The following is a 23241-nucleotide window of genomic DNA, read 5'->3' as shown; positions in this document are numbered from 1 at the left end:
ATACCTCACCTCAAAATGGAATCGCCGAAAGAAGAATTCGCCATGTAACAGAATCTGGCTTAGCTCTTCTGTTTCAAGCACACATGCCAATGTCATATTGGTCTGATGCATTCACTACAGCCTATTATTTGATAAACAGGCTTCCAAAATCTGCAACTGAACAATGAACTCCACTTGAACTTCTCTTCCATAAAAGGTCTGACTATTCTTTCCTAAGAGTTTTTGGTTGTCTTGCATACCCATGTCTTAGGTCATACAACACAAAAAAACTAGAACCAAGGTCTGTACCATGTGCGTTTATAGGCTACAACAATGCACGTAAGGGTTATCAATGTCTTCACAGACAATCTGGTTGATTATACATCTCTCGTCATGTAAGATTTGAAAACAGACCTTCCAATTCAAGCCAATGCAGCAGCACGTTCCAGTGTCAAATCCAGGTATTACACCATCTGATACAAGTTTACTTCTAACATCTCATTTTCGAAGTAGAAGTTTAAAATTTCCACAGGATGGTGTTGAACCACAATCCCCAGTTTCTCCTGAGATTTCTACTCAGACTGATGATGTTGCTTCACCTGCCAGTTCTGCTTCTCTACCTGAACCTTCCATTCCAGCGCAGTCAGCATCACATGATAATTCTGCAGCATCGGCAACTTCAGATATTGCACCACAAGATCATCCAGAAGTACAATCATCTCGGAGTGATGCGGCTTCACACCCTATGGTTACTAGAGAAAAATCAGGAATTAGTAAACCTGTTCAGAGGCTGTGCTTGGCTGCTACGAAGCTCCCACTTCCTAAGTCTGATTTCATGGAACTTACATGTTATTCAGAAACTAGCAAAAATCCAAAATGGAGATCAGCAATAGATACACAAATAAATTCTCTAATTCGAAACAGGACTTATTCATTGGTTAAATATGAAGATGGTATGAACGTTGTCGGCTCGAAATGGGTTTTTCGTGTGAAGCAAAATATAGATGGTACGACTGATCGCCACAAAGCTCGACTTGTTGCAAAGCGATTCAATCAGAAAGAATGTGTGGATTACATTGAGAATTTCAGACCGGTAATCAAGCCTTGTACCATTCGATTAGTTTTATCCATTGCGGTAATGAATCAATGGCCACTTAAGCAGCTGGACGTTGAAAATGCTTTCTTGTATGGCCAACTTGAAGAGGGCGTATACATGAAGCAGCCAGCAGGTTATGTAGACCCTAATTATCCAAATCATGTTTGCAAATTGCATAAGTCCTTGTATGGACTTAAACAAGCGTCGCGTGCTTGGTTTTCAAGACTGAGTACCTACTTAGTAAAGATTGGTTTCAAGGGGTCTATTGCAGACAGTTCTCTCTTTGTCTGTAAAACACCCACGTCGATCACTTATGTTCTTGTGTACGTCGACGATATAATTGTCACTGGGTCAGATACGGCGCAAATCAGTAATTTAATTGCAGCTCTTGGCTCTGAGTTTGCACTTAAGGATATGGGTGATCTATCTTTCTTTTTGGGTATATAAGTTTTACGTCAAGACAATGAGTTGGTTCTAACTCGGCGAAAATACGTGTCAGATCTTCTCAAGCGTGTTAAGATGGATGGAGTGAAGACATTAAGTACACCACTTGGTTCAAATGTGAAGATTCAAAAAGATGGCACTGCAAGATTCACGGATGCCACTTTATATCGCAATGTGGTGGGTGCACTGCAATATTTGCATCTAACGAGACCAGATATTTCTGTAGCTGTAAACAAAGTGTGCCAATATGTGCATGATCCGTTTATTGAACATTGGGAGCTTGTTAAACGAATACTCAGATACCTGAAGAGTACCGTGGATTATGGTTTGCATCTGAATTCCAAGAAAGATTTTTCTCTTCATGCATACTCTAATGCGGATTGGGCAGGCAGCTTAGATGATCGAAGATCCACTAGTGGATATTGTATATACTTTGGTGGCAACTTGATTTCCTGGAGTGCTCGAAAACAAAAGACAGTGTCCAAGTATAGTATAGAGGCAGAATACCGTGGTGTTGCAATTGCAACTTCTGAACTAGTTTGGATTCAATCATTGTTAATGGAGCTTGGTGTTACGTCTACAATTCCTATTCTCTGGTGTGACAATCTATGGGCTACTTATCTCACAGCAAATCCAGTGTTTCATGCTCGAACGGAACACATCGAAATAGACTACCACTTTGTCAGAGAACGTGTTGCTAACAAACAGCTGAGTGTGAGGTTTATCAGTTCAAGAGATCAATTGGCCGACATATTTACAAAGGGACTAGCTGCGCCAAGATTTCAAATTTTAAGATCCAAGTTGCACATCCTCCAGCTACGGTACAACTTGAGGGGATGTTAAGGATAAGATTCAAGACAGCTCAACAGAGTCACTTCAGTTAGTCAATAGACCTAGTAACTAGGATTATTCCTATGGTTATGTGTATGGTCTATTAAAACAAAGTCTTTGAACTTGTTTTTGAATCTGTAACAACTATTGTAACTGCATTGCAGTCTTTGATAAGTATAAATAAACTTTCATATCTCCACAATTAAATCGTGGAAGATATTCACCAAATACCTTGTTCCAACTCGTACAAAAATGGGATCCCGGTTTCTACCTCCTTTTTACAAAATAGACAATTATCGTCTTGCACGTCACACCCCTGCGTTTCAACATACTCAAGGTGGCAAAGAATTATGAAAGTTCGCCCAAAGCATAAGCTGACCTTTGAAATAGTTTTTTTTTTTTTCAAACTTACTTATCAAAATCCTATTTCGCCTCTTCAGTTAATTGCATCTCATAACATTTCTAAACTCAAAAACCATCAAGGATGTTTATAGTATCATCTGCAACATTCAAGCTATGTATAGGCCCCAACTCGTTCCATGATAAACCCCAATGAAGTTTCTTCCGAAGTCAATCCCCTCCTAATCTGACACTGCAATCTTCCATTCCAGCGACTGACGCTTGTTTGCCCTTGCACACCTTGAAAATAGGCGGAAATCTATCTTTTAAAGGGCCACGGCTTGGGATAAAATCTGGGAGTCGACTACCAAGTTAAAGAAGCAAGTAAATATCCACGTCAGAGTAAATTCTCAGAGGTTGGATTTAGGTCTCACCTATATAAATTCTTAAACCCACCGTCTCCCTCGGTGTTCTTGGAAGGGATAGGTTGTTCTCTTTTTTTTCCAGATTTTTTGTTCGATTTCATTCAGATATTGCGTTTAGTTTCAAAGGGTGGGATAAGAATTTTTGGGACTTGGATCTGATCAACTGTAGCCATGTCAACACGGTAAAATTCATCATCACCATTTTTGATTTTGTGATTGAAACCCTTTAGTAGTTGTATGATTTACTTAAGGTAGTTTTGTTTGATGCCACTATACATTGCCACTTGCCAGCTAGCTGGTGCTTACTCAGTAATTTATTAAAAAGAAAAGAAAAAATCACCTAGCTGGTGCTGACTCGTCTGACTAAGTCCGATCTCACAGATTGATTTACATATCAGCGTGTCTTGGATACTATAATTATGGGTTGTTATGCATTGCAGTCGTGTAACCAGAGCAAACAAGGATTTGAAAATTCATGATTCCCACACCCATGTCCCTGCTGCAACTGCCAATTTCTCTATGTGTCCGCCCAAATCTGAACAACAAATTGAAGAAGAAGAAGAAGAAGATGACTTCTCTGGTAGCTCTTTATCTGATGCTCACCGAGAGGAGTATCCTATTGCTGCCACTGAATCTGAAGATAGTGACTCTGAATCTGAAGACATTGAAGAAGGCGTTGACAGAACAACAACCCAGTCAGTCTTGTTTCCAAACAAGAGGATGAAGGGTGAAACAAATACCCGTTCAGTGAGTAGTACAAATGAATCATAATTTCCTTTCAATTTCTTTCGTACTAACCCATGAAAACGTTTGTTATTTTTTTCTCATTCTAACTGTGTCTCTGTATCACCAAATACGATTGCAGGAGGAGGGTAATAAAGACTGTGAAGCTGAGGAGCCTTCTACATTCCGACCCAAGTCTAATTTGTTATATTTATATGGGTATGTACCATGGTCGAGCAAGTCATCCGGTTGAGAGAATGACACCCTAGGAAAGGGGAGTTGGATCATTTCTTGGTCTTCGGAACCTGGAAACAGGAGTGGGGGGATACGGTGTTATTTTGCGTGATCCATGTGGAAAGCCAGTAGTTGCCTCTGCTTCGTGCAACAAAATGGAAAATTTTATTTCTATCGTATGTTGGATGGGGTCAAGGACGGCCTTGCACTTGCTTTGCAACATAAGAAATATGATTTTGAACTGCTGTGCAACTCCAGAACACTTGCTGGCTGCCTTTGCCATATTTTTCAGCAAGCTGATGATGGTTTGAGTAAGACTAGACATACGACCGGCTCCTTGGCAGTGTGGTGCTTGCAACACGTGTTTGAGTTGGGCCATCCCTCTCGATGGCAAGAGATTAGAGATTTTGTTTCCCCTTCTCAAGGAGATAATAATAGACGCGCACTAAGATAATGTCCAAATCTCGTTATTTATTTATTTTTGTTAATTATGAGAGCACAGGTGTTAATCAAGCTGCATATCATCCAGCAAAACAGTTTTTTTTTTTTTTTTTGATGGAAGGACAAATTTTAAAGAGATGAAGACTGCAGGAGATTAAGGCAGGCAAAACAGCTTTCAAAGAGATGAAGACTGCAGGAGATTAAGGAGATCATAAGACCTATTAACTTTGTGGAGGAGCTTGAAACAATTCTTTTCGAGGATGCTGATGCTCCTGCTGCCTCATGTGGTTTCAAATGTAATTTCACATTTTATGATTTATGTTATTTCAATCTTAATTCATATGAAAATTATGATGATTTGACTAGTTGATATTTTAGGTGATTCATAATCTAAATTCTGAAGGATTGATTCACATTTATGCAAAATAGAACAGCTTAGTATAACTTGTCATATTACAAGAAATGAAATACTAGAACAATATTTTATATTCTCTCCTTTAACTGAATAGATCTTCCATGGAATAGTGAAGCATATACTAGTAAAAAGAGAAATCTAATCTGAGTCCACTAGAATCCAAAGTTAGACATTGCCTTGAGGCTCTCTACTTTGCTGTGATGGACTGTTGTAAAATAGATCTCGTGTTACAATAAAATAAGAACTTCAATTTCATAGATTCAAACGGAACTAATAACTCAAAAAATACAATTGGCATAACTCCTGTGTAATTGTTATTTCTTTACTAGCAGACGCTTCCAGAGGTGCCTCAAGAGCCAAGACCTTTGACCTGCATACTTATTAAACAACCTAAACTAGTGAAACACCAAAATTCCCAAGTGAAACACCAAAATTCAAGTAACGCTGTTGCTTTAGAAAATGTAGTGCTGTTATTTAACTCCCATCTCGTTGATTACGAAAGAAGAAGCTGATAGACAACACACGCTCTATGAGTTTTTTCAGTCTTCATGTCCACCAGTTAACAGTACATGAAGAATAGTTAAAACTCAGTATTTTGCAGCAAGAAAACTCCGATGTGCAAACAACAATGATACATCCTTGGTGAAAAGACAAAATTGAATTAAAGTTTCAACTTTCAAGTCGGATTTTTTACTTAGAAAATGTAGTGCTGCTGTAAAAGCTCCAATCTCATTAAACATTGAGAGAAGAAACAAGTCTTACAACACACACTATGAGTTGTTTCAGTCTCCACAAGATATCCGCACACACCAGCTAACAGGACATAAGTTGGCTTACTGTCCACACTCAAAATATGATACCACAAAAACTGCACATTTACCACAAGTAGCAACAACAACAACAAAAATAATAATAATAATAATAATGCATGCCAAATCAGTATAAAAAATGCCATAATGCCTCAGTTAGATCCATTACTGTCATATGAATATAGTTTCCCCAAGGGGTTCTCCCTGTAAACAGGGTCTCAGTTCCACTACATCTCGACTAATTGGATAACATCATCACAGGCTTTTCAATTAACACACTGATTCAACTCATTAATCTTTATAAAAATTTCATACACACATCTAGAATCTATAAAAAGATAAACAAAACTAGGCTCAGATATTTCAGCTTCTCTATCAAGAATTTTCTGAAGCAGAACTGGCATAAAGCCGTGTAATAATCATCACTGCCGAATTTCCAAATGAATTCAATTACATAACCGAATAAAATATCTAACCCTAAATCGTTTAGTCTATCAATAATGGCTCATATCAAGAAATTCAACCATTTTACCTTTTTAGCTTCATAGATCACTCTCAGAAGCGCGGGTATTTTGTAATCATAGCCAATTTTATGATTGAAGACTAAGACATAAAACATTTACTCAAAATCTAACACAAATTCATATTCAATAGATGTAGCCAGAGTTTTTAGAGGTAAAACCATCGAAATAAGTAAACCCCCACGTGTAACCAGACCGATTTTCATATTTGCCTCTATGACTGAGCAAATCTAAGTAGATTATTTGATTAGTAAGCTCAAAGGTGTGGAGAGGCAACAATAATCAAGAAGTTACAACAAAAACAATGAGATTTAGCCATTATTTTGACACAAATAAGCTGTTGAATCAAAGCAAACCTGCAACACTAAATGGCGCAGCTTTAGCACGAGCATTGGGGCTTTCTTCGTCATTGAAATATTTTCAGAGAAGCCCGGGGTGCGACGTGCAGATCTTAAATTCAGACATATCTAACTAAAAACAAAACAAAAAATATTTAACAAAAATCAAAGAGATGTGATGAAGAAGATGCTGAATCGGAAACCCTAACCATGGAAAAGTAGGAAAGCAATCCAGATCCAGAACACAATGGTTTGAGAGAGGAGAGGCGCCTCTTTTTATATAGGTTTAGGTTAACACTTTCCCAAACCCTAATGGGTCAATGTTTCAGTTTGATGAGATCGCACGAATGAACGGCCCAACATAATGTGGGTATTAAGCGGGGGAGCATGGTCTAATTGGTGCAATTTTAGAACGATATTTTGGGGACTACTCTAAAATGGTGGGGGACTACTAAGTGATAAGAATATCTACCCTATAGTTATAAGGGGTGTCCCAAAGTGTGGAAATGACTAACCTACCCTTACCATATATGTATATATAACCACCTCCTCCCATCACCACCACCATCGCTGCTCACCACCACCACCGACCACCTCAAACCACCACCACCGCCACCTCTATATATAGCTTAATTTGAATCATTAACAAAACAAAATCAAAGCCAAAATTATAACAAACCCATTATTTTTCATTCATTTTTGGTTGAAAAATGAGAATTAATCATCAAAATGAGTTGAAAATGGAAGTTGCAGAGAGAAGTTCGGTTATGAATTATGTGAAAAACTTTGTCGAACTAGCCGAACTCAACTTTAATGGAGGTTTTTTCTTTTTTCAGAGAAAATTTCGGCTACGTCGCAAAAAGTTCGGTTACGTCGCAAAAAAAAACAGTTTCGTCGCAAAAAGTTCGGTTATGTCGCAAAAAAAAAATCTCCCAACCGAACTTTTCTCTGAAAGAAAAAACTCCATCAAAGCTGAGTTCGGTTACCTGTTCTTCAAATGTCGTAGCCGAACTTTTTTAACCAAATCGAAATCAATTTGTAAATTGTTCATTTCAGAAATGTTTTGGCCAATTCAAGCACCATTAACTAAATTTGAAGTATCCATGAGTACCCAAAACATCGTACTCTTGTTGTGGCTCTTAAAGAAAAATATCTAACTTTTTTCCTTCCAAAACCCTCATCTTCATTATCATCTTCTTCTTCTCCCACTCAATAATTCTTCTTTTGAAAAAAATCAACTTATTGATTTTATCTCACTAAACATTAATTAACTCACTAATCACTACACTAACTAAATTTATTACCAAGGGCAAATTTGGTATTAAAAAAACTTAGATAAGGGGTGACCCAAAATTACTTCTAATATCCACTAAAAAAAATGAAGAGTAGTCCCTTGCATTTTTGAGTAGTGCCCAAAAAATGATTCCAGTTTTACCCCCTTCCGCATGACTGCATCCAATCCAAAACATAGCGGATTTTAGTTTTGCCATCGGCATCCAAATCTGCGTATAATGAACGTATGACAATGGCAGATGTCCTCCATGGTTCTAAATTACTCCATCGCTGAGCCAAAATATAATTTTCATTTTCATTTAACAATATAGATAATTTATATAATTTCAATATTAAAATCGGTCAAAAACTCAGAGGAGAAGAAAATGAATAAAGAGTGAAAAAAAGAAAATGGAAAAGAAAATGTATCTAAATTTTATGTGAAATTTTTTATAGTATGTAAATAATGAGAAGAAAATAGTGTAAAAACCAAAATAGTACTCGGTCAAAAATTATTGATTTGATTGACTAACGGTTGTTATAAATCTTGATTGCACCTAGTTAGTTTATTTTGAGAACATTCTCTTCTGATATAAGGTCACTCAAACTAGATCAAGAATTAACGGAGTTCATATATGTTTTTAGATCTGACGATAGGCTTGTGATCATTCATTGTTAAAGGACTCCATTCCGTGCTTGACCGATCACAAGGGAATCAGGTTTGCTTGTTTAGGTACTTTGATATCAAAGACTTGAAGACAAGAAGATTTCTTATTGTTTTATGATGTTTGTGATTTACTTCGTGCACACACTTGATCGGTCGGGATCCAACTTGAAAAGGAGAGAGTATCAAGTACACCACCAACTTTTTCGTTCGGCCACCTATATGGACAAAACCTAACACAATTGCAAGTAAATCTATTTAATGATCCTTGACAATGTGGATGTAGAGTTTATATCTCTATCTCTTCTCAATCGAAATGTATAGACTATGAAGTTTGTGAACCTGATTGTTAAGAAGAGTACTTGGACGATCTCAAAAATATATATCCAAGATCGATCTAGTCGTATCCAAATAATACAATCGGAATTCTGCCAAGTATTAAGCTTATTATATATCTTTCAAAATACGAATTCTACAAGAAAAACGTCTCGTAGTCGATCGTAGTTATATGGACATATCTACTAAAATCGAATACGCACTACTTGTGTAAATCCTATTCTAAAGATAAACAATATAATACGGAAAGGTAAAAACACAAGACACCAGAAGTTTTGCTAACGCGGAAACCGCAATTGCATAAAAACCCAGGGACCTCGTCCATATTTGAACATCAAATTGTATTAAGCTGCTACAAACCCTAGTCTGCTATCAGACTTCGGACTGAAATGTATTTGAGACCGAATCCACCCTTAAAGTTGAATATGCACTACTTGTGTAAATCTCATTTTAAAGATAAACAATATAATACAGAAAGGTAAAAACACAAGACACCAGAAGTTTTGCTAACGCGGAAATCGCAATTGCATAAAAACCCAGGGACCTCGTCCATATTTGAATACCAAATTGTATTAAGCCTCTACAAACCCTAGCCTACTATCATACTTCGTACTGAAATGTATTTAATACCGAATCCACCCTTCAAGCGATTCAGTTACACTCGCGCTCCTTACGTCTCTTGAGCCCCACAAGGCTCTACACAGTTGATTCCCTTAGTTGACATTCTTTACATCCTAAGAGTTGCTTCAACCTAAGTGAAGATTTTTTATACCAATCTTCCTCTAACAGATAAGCTTATTTGATTTCCTTTCTGATCACAGACCAAGGCTTAGAAATGTATTTTCAATAGACAAAGCTAGTTGTTTGGACCATATAATATGGAATGCGCTTAATAAGATCTCCAGCCCATTAGCCTTAAACGAAAACATTTAATTGGATCATGGGTTGAAGCCTAAATCCATTAAGGGTTAAAAAACTAATCAGTTGGCCTTTATTAAAGGTGACTAAATTCATTGTATCCTAAAAAGTGGATGAATTTGTTGATGGTAAGACCAGGCAGAAATTCAAACCAGGAAGTTGGAAGTAATATAGTTGTGTATTTAGTCCAAATACTTTAATTAATCTGGTCATCCTGAAAGGAGGGGATGAATATAGATTATTTATTGGACTAAGTACCTTTTTAATGTCTAGAAACATAATTATGATTTCAAATAAAGATGAACATAGAGAGTATTCGGTCTGGGTACATTATCAAAATGAATGCAGACAGGTAATTGACTGGATGTATACCCTCTACAACCTATAAATACAGGAGGAATTTCTACTAGAAAGGTACACATTTCTAATCCTTCCGTCTCCATAAAAACCTGCTTAGAGCTCTTACTCATCGAGGCATCGGAGTGTCTTTTGCAGGTACCCCCCGCTTTCATCTACCAACAATTATTGAAGATAAGGAGCTGATGTTACAGCACTGCTCAGTCGAACTCGCAAGCGTTGCTATCTCAAACTTGTTTGTCAAGTTTAGTTGTAAAAACTATAAGTCTTGATTTCTAGTCTACTTATAGCTAAGTCTCGGACTAGGATAGTAAGTGTAGTTGAGCTCTAGACTCCACGGCGTTCATCATGCGAAGACGAAGAACTCCTCAAGGAACTTGTGGAACTTTGTCAACAAAAAGGTATGTGTAGACTTGAACTTATCTATCACTCAAAAGTCTATCTATTCCATCTCCTATATTGAGACAAAAGTCGTATCGCTATATATACTTCGATTATACACATTTGTTATTTCGAGCCGAGTTTATCTCGTTTATCTATTTCTAGAAATACGTGTTGGTAAGCTTTCGCTTTAGCCAAGTTCATTTTTACTCGTGACGAAAGTCATGTTGATTATTTCAATAAATTGAAAATCACTTTGATGAAAAATAGTTTATGAATAACAACTATATAACATCCTTTAAGAAAGTTTCAATGATTGAAATGAGAGTTTAGAACATGTAACCATCTTTGAATATAAACATATTGTGTTCTCACATTTTTTGTAAAAGTCCAAAACTGGGAACCCAAAGTATGCGTGCTCGTACGCGTACTGGCGGTTGTTGGAAATCCGGGTAAGTATACTGGCGGAAAGTTCACGTCCGTGAATTTGTGCGGGAGTTTCAAAGTAAAAACAAACTCAATCCGATTACTTAAGTACGCATACCTGTTCGCATACTTAGGTAGGTTACTTTCTAAAATCGGTTTATTCATGAACTAAAACATTTATATAATAAGAAATGCAATCTTTCCAAACCGTGGCTATAATGTTCATGAATCGATTCGAGTGAATCAAAACCGATTTTGGTTTGATTGTGTCTTGTATACTTCTATGAGATCTAAGCAATTGAACAACTCTCTAACTATTTCATTTGAGTCATTTGAACTAGTTATGGTGAAGATGAATAAGGTTGATATGAAAGTTCTCATATGACTAACCATTGGTTAACTACTGTTGAACCAACTAAGTGTACACGTTTAAGTACGGTTCGTCAAACCTAAATGAAGTTACATTTCATTTGTGTATAACAAGTTAAGTTCGATCTAACGATTGAAAGATATTAGCTTGAATCTAATCAGGTTTTCATCTAACGGTGAATATTTAATGGTTTGTTACCAAGGTAACTTAGATTGCTAACCCTGATTTGGAGACTATATAAAGGAGAACTCTAACAAATGGGAAACCTAATCCCCGCACCTCATGTGTTATACTAGTTGTATAAGAGTCGATTCTCCTTTAACCTTAGGTTTTTCACGAAACCCAGTGGGTTAACGACTTAAAGACTTCATTGGGATTGTGAAGCCAGACCCAATTATTTTCTCTGTAGTTGCGTGATCTGATCTTGTTGTTTCTATCGTGATTGAGTACAATCGTAAGATTGGCTTAAGACTTATATCTCCGATATGCAAGATAGAAAAGTAGTCACAAACACCTTCAACTCATCGTTTGTGATTCCATAATATCTTGTTTCGCTAGTCGATTAAGATTATTGTGAGGTGATTGATATTTCTAGGTTTTTCTTCGGGAATATAAGTTTTGTATATCAATTGGTTCATGTTCACCTTGATTTATCAAAAAAACGGAACAAAACCCGTAGGTATTTTTGTGAGAGACAGATTTATCTATTCCTATAGACTTTTCTGTGTGAGACAGATTTGTTTATCAAGTCTTCGACTTTGGGTCGTAGCAACTCTTAGTTGTGGGTGGGATCAACTAAGGGAATCAAGTGCGTTGTATCCTGCTGGGATCAGAGACGTAAGGAACACAACCATACCTTGAATTAATGTTAGATTGATTAGGTTTCAACTACAGTCCAAACCGAAGTTAGTTTGTAGTAGGCTAGTATCTGTAGCGGCTTAATACAGTGTGGTGTTTAATCTGGACTAGGTCCCGGGTTTTTTTTGTATTTGCGGTTTCCTCGTTAACAAAACTTCTGGTGTCTGTGTTATTTCTTTTCCGCATTATATTTTGTTCTATAATTGAAATATCACTGGTTGTGCATTGAATCGATCAATTGGTAAATCCAACCTTTGGTTGTTGATTGAAATTGATTTATCATCGAACATTGGTCTTTGGTACCGTTCAAGTAGTTTCTCTTGTATTCAATTAGACTCGCAGATTTCTATTCTCTTGAGTAAGTATTGAATCGAGAAAGTGAGATATAACTTTTTGATATATTTTTATTAAGATTGAGTCTGACTGTCTAGTTGATTCTCTTAAAAGTATATTGGAGTTTGTCCATACAGATTGCTAAGCGAAATATTGGGTGTGGTTGTTAGACCCCCACTTTTTCAGGTACCCCCTACCCCCCACACACAGAATTTCATCTACTAACAATTATTGAAGATAAGGAGTTGATTCAACAAGTAGCTGAATTTCTTCATCCACCAGGAGTGTATCACGAAGAATACTGTTGAGTCATCTAACAACTTAAATTTGATCTTCATATACGAATCGCGAGGATTGTTGCAAAAATATTTTTGCTACAACATCTTTTGGCGCCCACCGTGGGGCAGAGAAGGAATCATAAAAAAAAATAATCAAGATAGAGCTACATCACAAGCAATTCAGAGTGATGAAACATTTATGCAGATGCAAGAGTAGGAAGAATTCGGAACACTGTTGATCACCCACTCCAAGAAGAAGTTGAAACATCACCAGCAATGACGATATTATGACGTCTTTCTTCAAGAACTTATACCCACGGGATAAGTAATAGAAATCGCGAGTACGTATTGAAACCCCTCTTTTAAGTGAAGGTGCTAATCTGAAAGAAATAGATTTAGATCAGCATCAAAAGAACATGTTAAAATCGCGTCCAAATTCCCTTGACAATAGAGGCTTTTATATAGCCTCGCGTATTGTGCAAGTAGAGAGGACCAGAGTAACACCCAGAGATTCGGGTATACTCGAAATATTACAACAGTTAGAAAAGGAAAATAGTCAAATAGACTGATGGAGACCTTAGTGGATAAGAGATTGCAAATGGCTAATACCCAATACTCTGAAAGTGTCGTTCCACGTCGGCATGCACGACTTTCACATGAGGGTTGGCGGGCACAATATGTACGGAGTGGTAACGATAGGAGACACAGATCATATGAGAGGTAAGAAATTGAAGCAGATAATATCACAAGGGAATATCAACAACCGAATGACCACTACGAAAGCCATCGCATCGCCGAGGAATCAGAACGACGGTCGGGACCTACCCAATGGATAAAAAACAGGCGCGAGCAGTAGGAATACCTCGGCGAGAAGAAGCAAAGTGGATACCTCGACGAACGAAAGCGAAAGGAGTATTACGTCGAAAACCAACGCTCAAACAAGTGCAAACTATAGAAAGCAAAAGAAACACAAAACAAAGATTGTTATTCCTCCGTGTCGCCTGCAAATAGGATCCAATCACCTCAGATGGCTTACATGGGAATAATCTTCGATGTATTCCACCATGTGCAATCTTGTTGTTACATATAAAAAAAGACACGCATGCAGAATACACGTGTGAGGATGATTGTCAACAATTTTTGCTTAGCGACATGAACATCAACTATTGGCGTAAGTTGCAATACAATCAACATATTCATGCTCTCTTAACTTAGCATCGCAAACATTCATCTCTCAAGTTGTATACTCGTACAAAATAAGCGAAAAGCAACACTAACATATCACTAGGCCAATTTTCTAGTTACTTGGTCGCCCCATAACCGAGCTTTTATAGACACGCCCTTGGTCAATCAATCAAACTCAAGACTTCCCCAACGATGCAACCCATGGAACCAGCATTCCTTGTTGATCCAACTAGTGATCCAGCTCACAATCGAATCAACGATCTGTTCTTTTGCATCGTTCCAAGTTCAAACTTGTACGAGTTTAAAACAGTTTGACTTACAAACCATTGCAAATTTTACTCACAATAGTCGAACAACTATGGGCGCCTGGGGAGGCATTATGCCTGATAGATAAGCTAGCAGGAGGGAAGTTATATTAAGCGAGCAACAGCAAAATGAATCCAAAAACTTGGAACTCCAACAACTTGATTAAATAGTGACAATTGACTTCGAAATGCATATTTCTGATGTTGGACCCATTCGCGCCTCATAAGGTAAGCCTAAACGATTGCTCAATTTGCTTACGTTGTTCGCATTTTCTAGTCATACAAAAAATGCACGATTCACATACAAATGCACAACTCATAAACAAATGCATGATCCACACACTTTGATACTAGCCAAAGTCATTTAGCAATAACACTCGCATAGCTAATATCGGACACAAACTTCGGGCATACTAGCCAGAACAGTTAAACAATAACTCTCGCTTAGCTAGCACCGATCATAACTTGGCTTTGATTATAGGAATGTTTCAAAAAATATTCCTTGCACGGTCTTAGTCAATACTTGCGCAAATTTTCGAACAAGCTAAACCGGTTTAGCGCAGGCTCAAGAATAGCAAGGACCTTGTTCCATGGGAAATGGATCCCCATCTCAGGACAGTGAGAACCAAACCAACTTGGCTTTAATTAGAGGAAATATTTAAAAAAAAAATTCCTTGTACGGTCTTAGCCAATACTTGCGCAAATTTGCGAGCAAGTTAAACCTAAACCGGTTAGCGTAGGCTCAAGAATAGGAAGGACCTTGTTCCATGGGCAATGAAGCTCCATTCTCAGGGCAATGAGAGTTCATTATATAGGGAAAAGAAATATAAATTTTTGTTGGTCGATCTGGAGCTAAAGTTAAAGAAAAAAATAATAAAGATTATAAAATCGCATATATAAACTTTAACGGAGCTGGAATGAACAAAAGTTATTTTGCGAAGAAGCTTTTTCCGAGAAAATTATAAAAAATTACACGAGGAAGCTTTGTTGGAGAAGGAGTTAAAGCGAGAGAAAAAAAACAATTAACGAAGAAACTTAGATGGAGTTAAATAAAAAATGCATGAAGAAACTTTGTTGGAACGGGAGCGAAAATGGAATATATATATGTATATATATGTTTGCAAAAAGAAGCTTTACTGGAGCGGGATCGAAAGGATATAAAAAATAAAATTGATTTGCGAACTATCTTTGATGGAGTAAAAATTATTATATGCATGAAGAAGCTTTCTTGGAGCTAAAACGAGGAGAGAAAAAAAAAGTAAAAAGTCATTTGCATGAAGAAGTATACTTGGAACTAGAGTAAAAGAGGAAAAATAAAATAAAAAATATTTGGATGAAGAGGCTTTGTTGGACATGGAGGAAAAGAGCGAGGAGAAGGAAAAAAAATAGCAAGGACGGATGGTGTGAAAAAAAACAGAAGGAGAAAAAAAAAGCATCTATATAATATGAAGATATCAAAGGAATGAGTTTCATATTTTACCTCATGCTCCCCGGTTAGGTATGAGATATAATGAAGCATCACTCGAAGAACACCACTTATCAAGCTCTCAATGCATGAGTAGTAGTGATATTTTACAACCATCTAAAGGGTATAGATCACGATTCAGCATCATCATCATTATTGGAACATCAATTGGAGTATATTTATACATCATCATACATATCTAAGCACAATGGTCTATACTTCGCAGAAGGAATACACCAGTTTTTTTCCGAACTGTGAAGTTGTACTACGACCTCAAATCATAAGTGAAGACTTAAGTATTGCACTCATCACAAGCAAAAATTCTCACCAAGTTTTGCGACAGTGCAACTACGAACTCTTGTCTCAAAAACGAGATACATTATCCAAGAGACATGCCAATATTTATAGCAGTCAGTGCAATAGCTGACACAACGAAAGAAAAAAAAAGTTGTTGTGCTGCAAGCAATAAGACCTGTTACAGCAGAAAACACATAACTTCAAACTCGTGATATAATCATCAAGCATCATTCATATTCGACTATGGAAAACTCTCGTCTAGCATCACCAAGTGCAACCTTGTTCCAAGCAGACTACCATATCATTTCAACACGTAGATTGGGGGCGCCAGAGTACAACTATGAAGCAACTGATCCATGACACTCTTCTTAATCCACCAACAAGTTGGGAATTAAGAGGGGCCGATGTTTGGACCACATTGATATGGAATGGGCTTAATAAGATCTTCATCACATTAGCCTTAAACAAAAACATTTAATTAGATCATGGGTTGAAGCCTAAATCCATTAAGGGTTAAAAACCTAATCAGTCGGCCTTTATTAAAGATGACTAAATTCATTGTATCCTAAAAAGTGGATGAATTTGTTGATGGTAAGACCAGGCAGAAATTCAAACCAGAAAGTTAGAATTAATCTAATTGTGTATTTAGTCCAAATACATTAATTAATCTGGTCATCCTAAAAAGAGGGGATGAATATAGATTATTTATTGGACTAAGTACATTTTTAATGTCTAGATACATAATTCCGATTTCAAATAAAGATGAACCTGGAGAGCATTTGGTCTAGGTACATTATCAAAATAAATGCAGACAAGTAATTGACTGGATGCATACCCTCTACAACCTATAAATATATGAGGAATTTCTGCTAGAAAGGTATACATTTATAATCCTTATCTCTCCATAAAAACCTGCTTAGAGCTCTTACTCATTGAGACATCGTAGTATCTTTTGCAGGTGCCCCTCCCCCCCCCCCCCCCCCCCCCCCCCCCCATCTACCAAAAATTATTGAAGATAAGGAGCTGATTCAACAAGTAGCTGAATTTCTTCATCTACCAAAAGTGTATCACGAAGAATACTTCTGAGTCATCTGACGGCTTAAATCTTATCTTCGTATACGAACCTCGAGGATTGTTGCAAAAACATTTTTGCTGCAACACTAGCATACCTCACAAATCTGGAAAACTTACACTCACTTAGATGAGAATCCTGGATTATTTACCACCTCTTAAGGATAATCTTTAATTTATTAATTAAGAATACTTTTAAGATATCTATCTTGAAGAATCACAAAGTCTGAGACAAAGAGAACGTTATTATTACTATTTATCTTGCCTGAAAGAGATTACGAGAACCTCGATAAAAGAACAACAAAATTAGGATATACGAACTATTAGGATAAAAATAGTTGGACCTGGCTTCACGAATCCCAAAGCGAAGATTTTTAGTCGTTAACCTAAAAAGGTTTATCGAGGACGACTCTAGCTATCAGCTAGGATACAAAGAGTCATGGATTGAATTTCCCAATTGAAAGAACATCTTTATTTATAGTTTTTTAATACTAAGGGTTGTTTAGAATTCAAGCTCAGATAACTTGAGATTCAAGAAAACACTTTTTATGTTTATATGAAACTCTAACTTGGGTTTCATGTAAGCATGTAAGAGTTAGTCTCGAAATCACACAAAAGAATATACACGATGGTCCGATCAAGGAAACTTGTATAATGACCATTCTTTGGCAAATATGCCTTATGAGCTATAAGAAATTTGATGTTCATTTAAACACTTAAGAATTTAATCATGATACACATACACAATTTTTTTGGTGATCAATGATGTCTTAGAGGTGTTACAAGAGTCATAGCAATGCTAAACATATTTCAAAAATAAGTCTTTGATCATCTGCTAAATTTTACTGGGACCTTTGTGAAATGGTTTGTGAATCGTAAGGAAAATAGTTCACGAGACTGGGTGTTAGGTTCATGAACTGGGTTCTCCAACCCTACTCGGCTCGTGAACTCATATGGACACGGTTCGTGAACCGTGTTTGCCAACTGCTAGCCTTTTTATACCAACTAGAAAATTTCAGATCACTGCGGTTCATGAACCGTCCCCAACTGAACTTACAGTTTGCGAATTGGTTCGCCAACCTTCCCTATATTTCAAAAACTCATATATCCATGGTTTGGGAACTATTTCGACAACCTACCATGAGTCGAAATATCAGAAGTTCTGAGTTTATCTCTTTTGATGTTTGAAACACTCCTAAATGATAAAATCATTTTCTTGAGCAATTTTCAATTGATCGACAAATTAATTCTTGAACGATAAATTATTTTGAACTAATATTGTTGAGGACCTTTGAACATCCAATGCTTGAATCATATTTAGAGATGTTTAACAAGACAAACTTGAATTGAAACTTCTTCTCTACAATAAACCTACCATAAATCATACGACATAGTATCATAAGATAGAATGGTGAGATAATGAGAAAATAGAATGGTTCAGTCTTCCCGTGCGTTGGCCAGATTGGTTGTAGGCGCATGGATACTGAGGAAACTTGGTAACTATGGAAAAATTACCTGGTCGCAACTATACGAAGTTGGTAGTGGTCTTTGTATATATACTTAATTACGAGAGTATTCAAAACTAGACTCGGCCCCTGGGTTTTTCTGCATTTGCGGTTTCCTCGTTAACAAAATCTTGTTGTTTGATTTTACTTTACTTCCCATATTATAATTAAGGTTTAATTATAATTAAAGTAATTGCACTTGTACGTTAATCCAAATACTTGGGTTGATCGTTATAGTTAGGTTCAGTTATGGATTTTTACAATATAGTAAGTGTATACCTTGTGGTTGCTATCTTCTTGACAATTATGTCTATATTATATCATGCAAGGTATCATTCATATAGGTTGATATCGAAAAGATTGTGGTGTACTTGGTACCCTCATCATTTCAACCTTCTCTGCACCTCTCCCATATTTCTTCTAATCCCAAACAAAACTCTTTTAATTTTCTGCAACATGACTTCTGGTTCCCAGCCTCCACAAGGTAGCAACAAAATTCGTATTCCAATACAAAGTACGCAAAAATGGATACATAAGTATTATGTTTATTTTACCCTTTGAGATAACATATTTCAGAAATTTTACGAAGAAACAATGAACCTCGATAAATGTGATTCATGAGGGTTGCTATTTATCTTGGGATCGCATTACAACTTCAGCATTGGTTTCACATTTAAGTAGATATTGATTAACAACCCGAACTAAAGATACAAATTCTTCTTGTTTTCTTATGGTTACAAATCGACAAAACAATGTTGCATGATCCCAGTTATGAGGATTACCTGGTTTAGTACAAATGGTTTCATGAATTTTAACCCAATAACTCTGACTAAATAATCTACCCTATTTGGATGATATATTATATTGTTTGGATTTTTTTACGTAAAAGTGGTTCTAGAATTCTCCGGAGCGTAAGTCGGGGTGTTTCCTGAGTTATGTGGATTCCAAGTTTAGAGTTTCCTAATAAAGGTATGAGATTATTCTTAGAAGTTCTCTAAGATTCGAGGAGCAAGTATATAAAAACTATATAAGAGGGCTTAGATGGTGAAGAGAATTATTTTCTTGAGAATTCTCTCGATAACGAGAGTGATCGAGGGTCACAACTATTGTGTCCTATAATGGTTGGTGATGAGGCAAAAACTACGTGAGAAGGGAGACTAGTAGAAAGAACGGGTATGGAAGAAATCTAGAGTTTTAGGGTTCAAATATTATAAGCTAAAATTCATGATGTTCTTCATGTTCTTGTCTAAAGTGGAAGCATCCATTGTGATGAAGGTTTAGGAAAGAAGAAGAACAAAGGAAAAGGTAAGTTATTCCTAATATGTCTTGTTGTTTCTAAGTCGTTTGTCGCTACCTGTTTATATAACTAGTTTATTAAAGATTCCAGGGTAGTTTTGGCCTTGGATGTAGCCTACAAAAGGTAGGTGAACCACGTAATATTTGTGTCATGCATGATTGTGTATTGTCGTATTGATTACATATTCATACTAGTATTATCAATCATGCTAATCTAAAGATGTGATTTGATAAGAACGTAAGTGCGACACTTTTATACCCACATTTATACTGGCTAGACCTCGATATTTCGCTAATAATTATATTTTAGAGCTTTTACAGGAATTACAAGTAAAATCCTCTCACCCTGAGAACAAATGGCTTAGAAGCTAAATTGGCGCTTGCAACTTGTGTGCCAAAGGAGCCAGAGCTGGGAAGGCAACAACTCAAGGGCCGCACCACTTAAATCATGCGATGGCCAGGAGGTTGAGCAAAGAAATCATCTCTTTGCCAAGCATGTGAGCTGCACAAGAGAGTAAATGGGTGACGTGGCTAGTTCTATGCCACATTTCTTTGTGGTCATCGAAACAACATCAATTGTTCTGTGTAAAAATGAAATTTTATTTCTCGTTTTTCCTAGGTGTTGTTACAATCATTTTCAATTGCGAGAGATCGAGTCAACAAATATGTAGAGGTTCGATTTACTGAAGTCTAGGATTGGATTCAGCCAAAATCATCAAGAAGAGCAATGAGAAGATGGCGCCAACTGCAACAACATCAACAAGTGCTACTTTTATCAATGAACATGGGTGTTGATGGGGAAAAACGATTTTCTGATTTTTTAGGAATGTGAAGAGACGACCGTGCGGATAGGGACTCCTCGATCAAGCAAATTTCTTAAAATCAAATAGATGCACTGCACGGGAGTGCTTTGAGTTAGAGAGGTCAATCTGTAGGACTCCGGCCTAAACCAAGACAATGGTCGTTTCAGAGTCAATTCGGTCACAAAGAGGGAAAAGGGTTGATCTGTATGAGGGAACCTAAGAAGTGTGTGAGATTAATGGTGATCAAGGACCGTGAATGTGTTGTAGGTTTCTGCAAATGAACCGCTGGATTCAAATAAGTTTGAATTCTGCTCAGTTGAGAGTAATTGTTCAGATGAGAATTCTTGTGATAAAAACTGTCTATCTGAGATTGTCCCCAATCATGAGTTCGGAGACTTATTTATATCGCTATAATGTAGACACATTGATCTCTAGTAATTGTGACGGTTGCTCGAGTGGAATAGTGGGAAAGTGAGAAATCGTGGTTAAACCAATTCCAGGTCGTGCAGAGACTTGGTTGATTGTCCACCCACTACTTTGCTAATTTCCTCAACCGTTTGCACTACTTAATCATATTTCTCATCATGGATGAACACACGTGTCGTACTCCGTCAGACCAAAACCCTAATGAATATCCTCCCATGTGACGTAATTGATGTATCATGAATGTGGAATCTGTAAGGCAAACGTGTATTTAATTAGTCACTTGTTGATTTGACTAGACGATGAGTCTTAGCATTGATGAGTCGAGCATAATGACGAATGTGGTATGCTCTGGGACTCCTGGATTGAGCATAAGGTGTCTGCTGAGACACAATGATGGAGAGACGTTGAGTCTCGATAAATTGTGATATATCATTTTACTAGTTGAGATAATAATGATATTTTGATGATTTGGATTGGGCGTCCAATGAGTTTGCTCGATGAAGGACTTATCTTGATATGTCGAGTATTAGACAGGAAATCAAAGATATTGTTGAATTGTACGGATTGCTCATCCCTGATCTAGTATATCATGATCGAATGACAAATTGGATCAGGAATACTGGATGGTCGTTCGTTCGAACCATGTTGCTCAGTCGGGAAAAATGTTTGTAGCAGGACCAAACATTAAATATAAATTAGAATATTGATTGCTAGATCAATATGATTCTCGAATGTTGATAGTTGATAGATAAGCAAAATAAATATTGATAGTTTAAGTGAATATTGCTCGTTTGAGCAAATATTGCTCGTTTGAGCAAATATTGCTCGTTTGAGCAATATTGTTTGATTCATGAATTATTGGTAACCAGATCAAATAAAATAATAATTAAAATATTGGTAGCCAGACCGAATATTATATGATTAATCAAAATGTTGATTGATGGATCAACATAAAATTATTAGTGCTTGAACTTGCTCAGAATTATGATTTGCAGAGCATTTGGTTTGAAACCCTAATTTTGATCGATTGTTGATCAATTGATGATTTACTCAAAATCAATCACCGAGTGAGAGAAGGAATGGCTACATGGGATGATGGGCTGACCAAGGGGTATCAAACCGTCCCTTGGTGGTCGATTGAACAAGTTCCAGTTGGTTGGGAAAAGTTTGAACCCAATATGAATTGTAGAAGATTAATTAGGTCAAAATCATTAATATGATGTGGGACCGGATTCTGAAAGCTTAGGGGACAACCTTGGCCGGTCAAGGTGGCATGCCCGTGTCACCATATTGTCCGTATCTCAATTCTGAGAATTTTGATATTTTCTGACTCGCGTTCTAGCAATATTTTGGATTTTCAAAAGAGTCTGATCTTGACTGAAACTCTCGATTTTGCTCGAATGAGCAAGTAGAACTTTGCTCGTGCGATCAATATTATGATAATATTTTAATATTTCCCGTGAGAAACCTAGTCGGTCATGTGACCATTTGGCTTTTGACGGTTTGAGCAATATTTGAGAAAATATGGAAAACCAGGGTTTTTGCTCAAACGAAGGAGTTTCATGAGATGAAGGAAATAATAATAATAAAAAATAAGGGATTATAGGGTGTGGGACCGGTCAGGCTAAGGCATGGCCGGACGGCTAGTAGGACCGGTCCAGTGACATCCTTTCCTATTTTTTATTATTTTTCATTGTGTGAGCGAAATATGGAGACACTAAGGTCTAAGAGTTTTGCTCAAACGAGGAAGTTTGCTCGAATGCAGGAGTTTTCATGAGATTAGAAAAAAATAAAAAAATAATAAAAAATAAAAGAAAGAGGCGTGGGACCAGCCACAACGGCATGGCTTGCTGAACGGTGGGCCCGGTCCCCTAGGCTCCTCTTTATTATTTTATTAATATTATTTTCTTCCCTATTTTGCATAGGTTTCCTCCTTTGTACATATTTTTTGAATGCTCATTCGTGCGTTATTACTAAGCACGCTTACACCATTTTCTCGGGGCTTACTCGGTGGTGGCCCAGATGCCCGATCAACAGATAGTTCTTACTAATCCATGAAATTCAGCTGAGAATAACTCATGAAACGGGGTAATAATATGA

General features: G+C 36.9%; 6 non-coding genes across 6 annotated transcripts; all 6 read right to left on the bottom strand.

Annotated features, from left to right (window-relative positions):
• Positions 1–5384: 5384 nt before the first annotated feature.
• Positions 5385–5491, bottom strand: LOC113319868. Its single transcript, XR_003345844.1, has one exon. It is a non-coding gene; the product is annotated as a small nucleolar RNA snoR97 (small nucleolar RNA).
• Positions 5492–5626: 135 nt separating this feature from the next.
• On the bottom strand, positions 5627–5730 carry LOC113319869. Its single transcript, XR_003345845.1, has one exon. It is a non-coding gene; the product is annotated as a small nucleolar RNA snoR97 (small nucleolar RNA).
• Positions 5731–5885: 155 nt separating this feature from the next.
• On the bottom strand, positions 5886–5999 carry LOC113319822. Its single transcript, XR_003345804.1, has one exon. It is a non-coding gene; the product is annotated as a small nucleolar RNA Z278 (small nucleolar RNA).
• An 84-nt stretch (positions 6000–6083) lies between these two features.
• Positions 6084–6170, bottom strand: LOC113319814. The gene has a single exon (XR_003345799.1). It is a non-coding gene; the product is annotated as a small nucleolar RNA Z223 (small nucleolar RNA).
• A 67-nt stretch (positions 6171–6237) lies between these two features.
• Positions 6238–6323, bottom strand: LOC113319887. The gene has a single exon (XR_003345863.1). It is a non-coding gene; the product is annotated as a small nucleolar RNA U36a (small nucleolar RNA).
• A 241-nt stretch (positions 6324–6564) lies between these two features.
• On the bottom strand, positions 6565–6705 carry LOC113319898. The gene has a single exon (XR_003345870.1). It is a non-coding gene; the product is annotated as a small nucleolar RNA snoR134 (small nucleolar RNA).
• Between the last annotated feature and the right edge of the window lie 16536 nt (positions 6706–23241).

This window comes from Papaver somniferum, chromosome 10 (genome assembly GCF_003573695.1).
Source record: "Papaver somniferum cultivar HN1 chromosome 10, ASM357369v1, whole genome shotgun sequence".
Classification (NCBI taxonomy): domain Eukaryota; kingdom Viridiplantae; phylum Streptophyta; class Magnoliopsida; order Ranunculales; family Papaveraceae; genus Papaver; species Papaver somniferum.
Note: the sequence above shows the minus strand (reverse complement) of the source record. Positions and strands in the feature narration are given on the sequence as shown.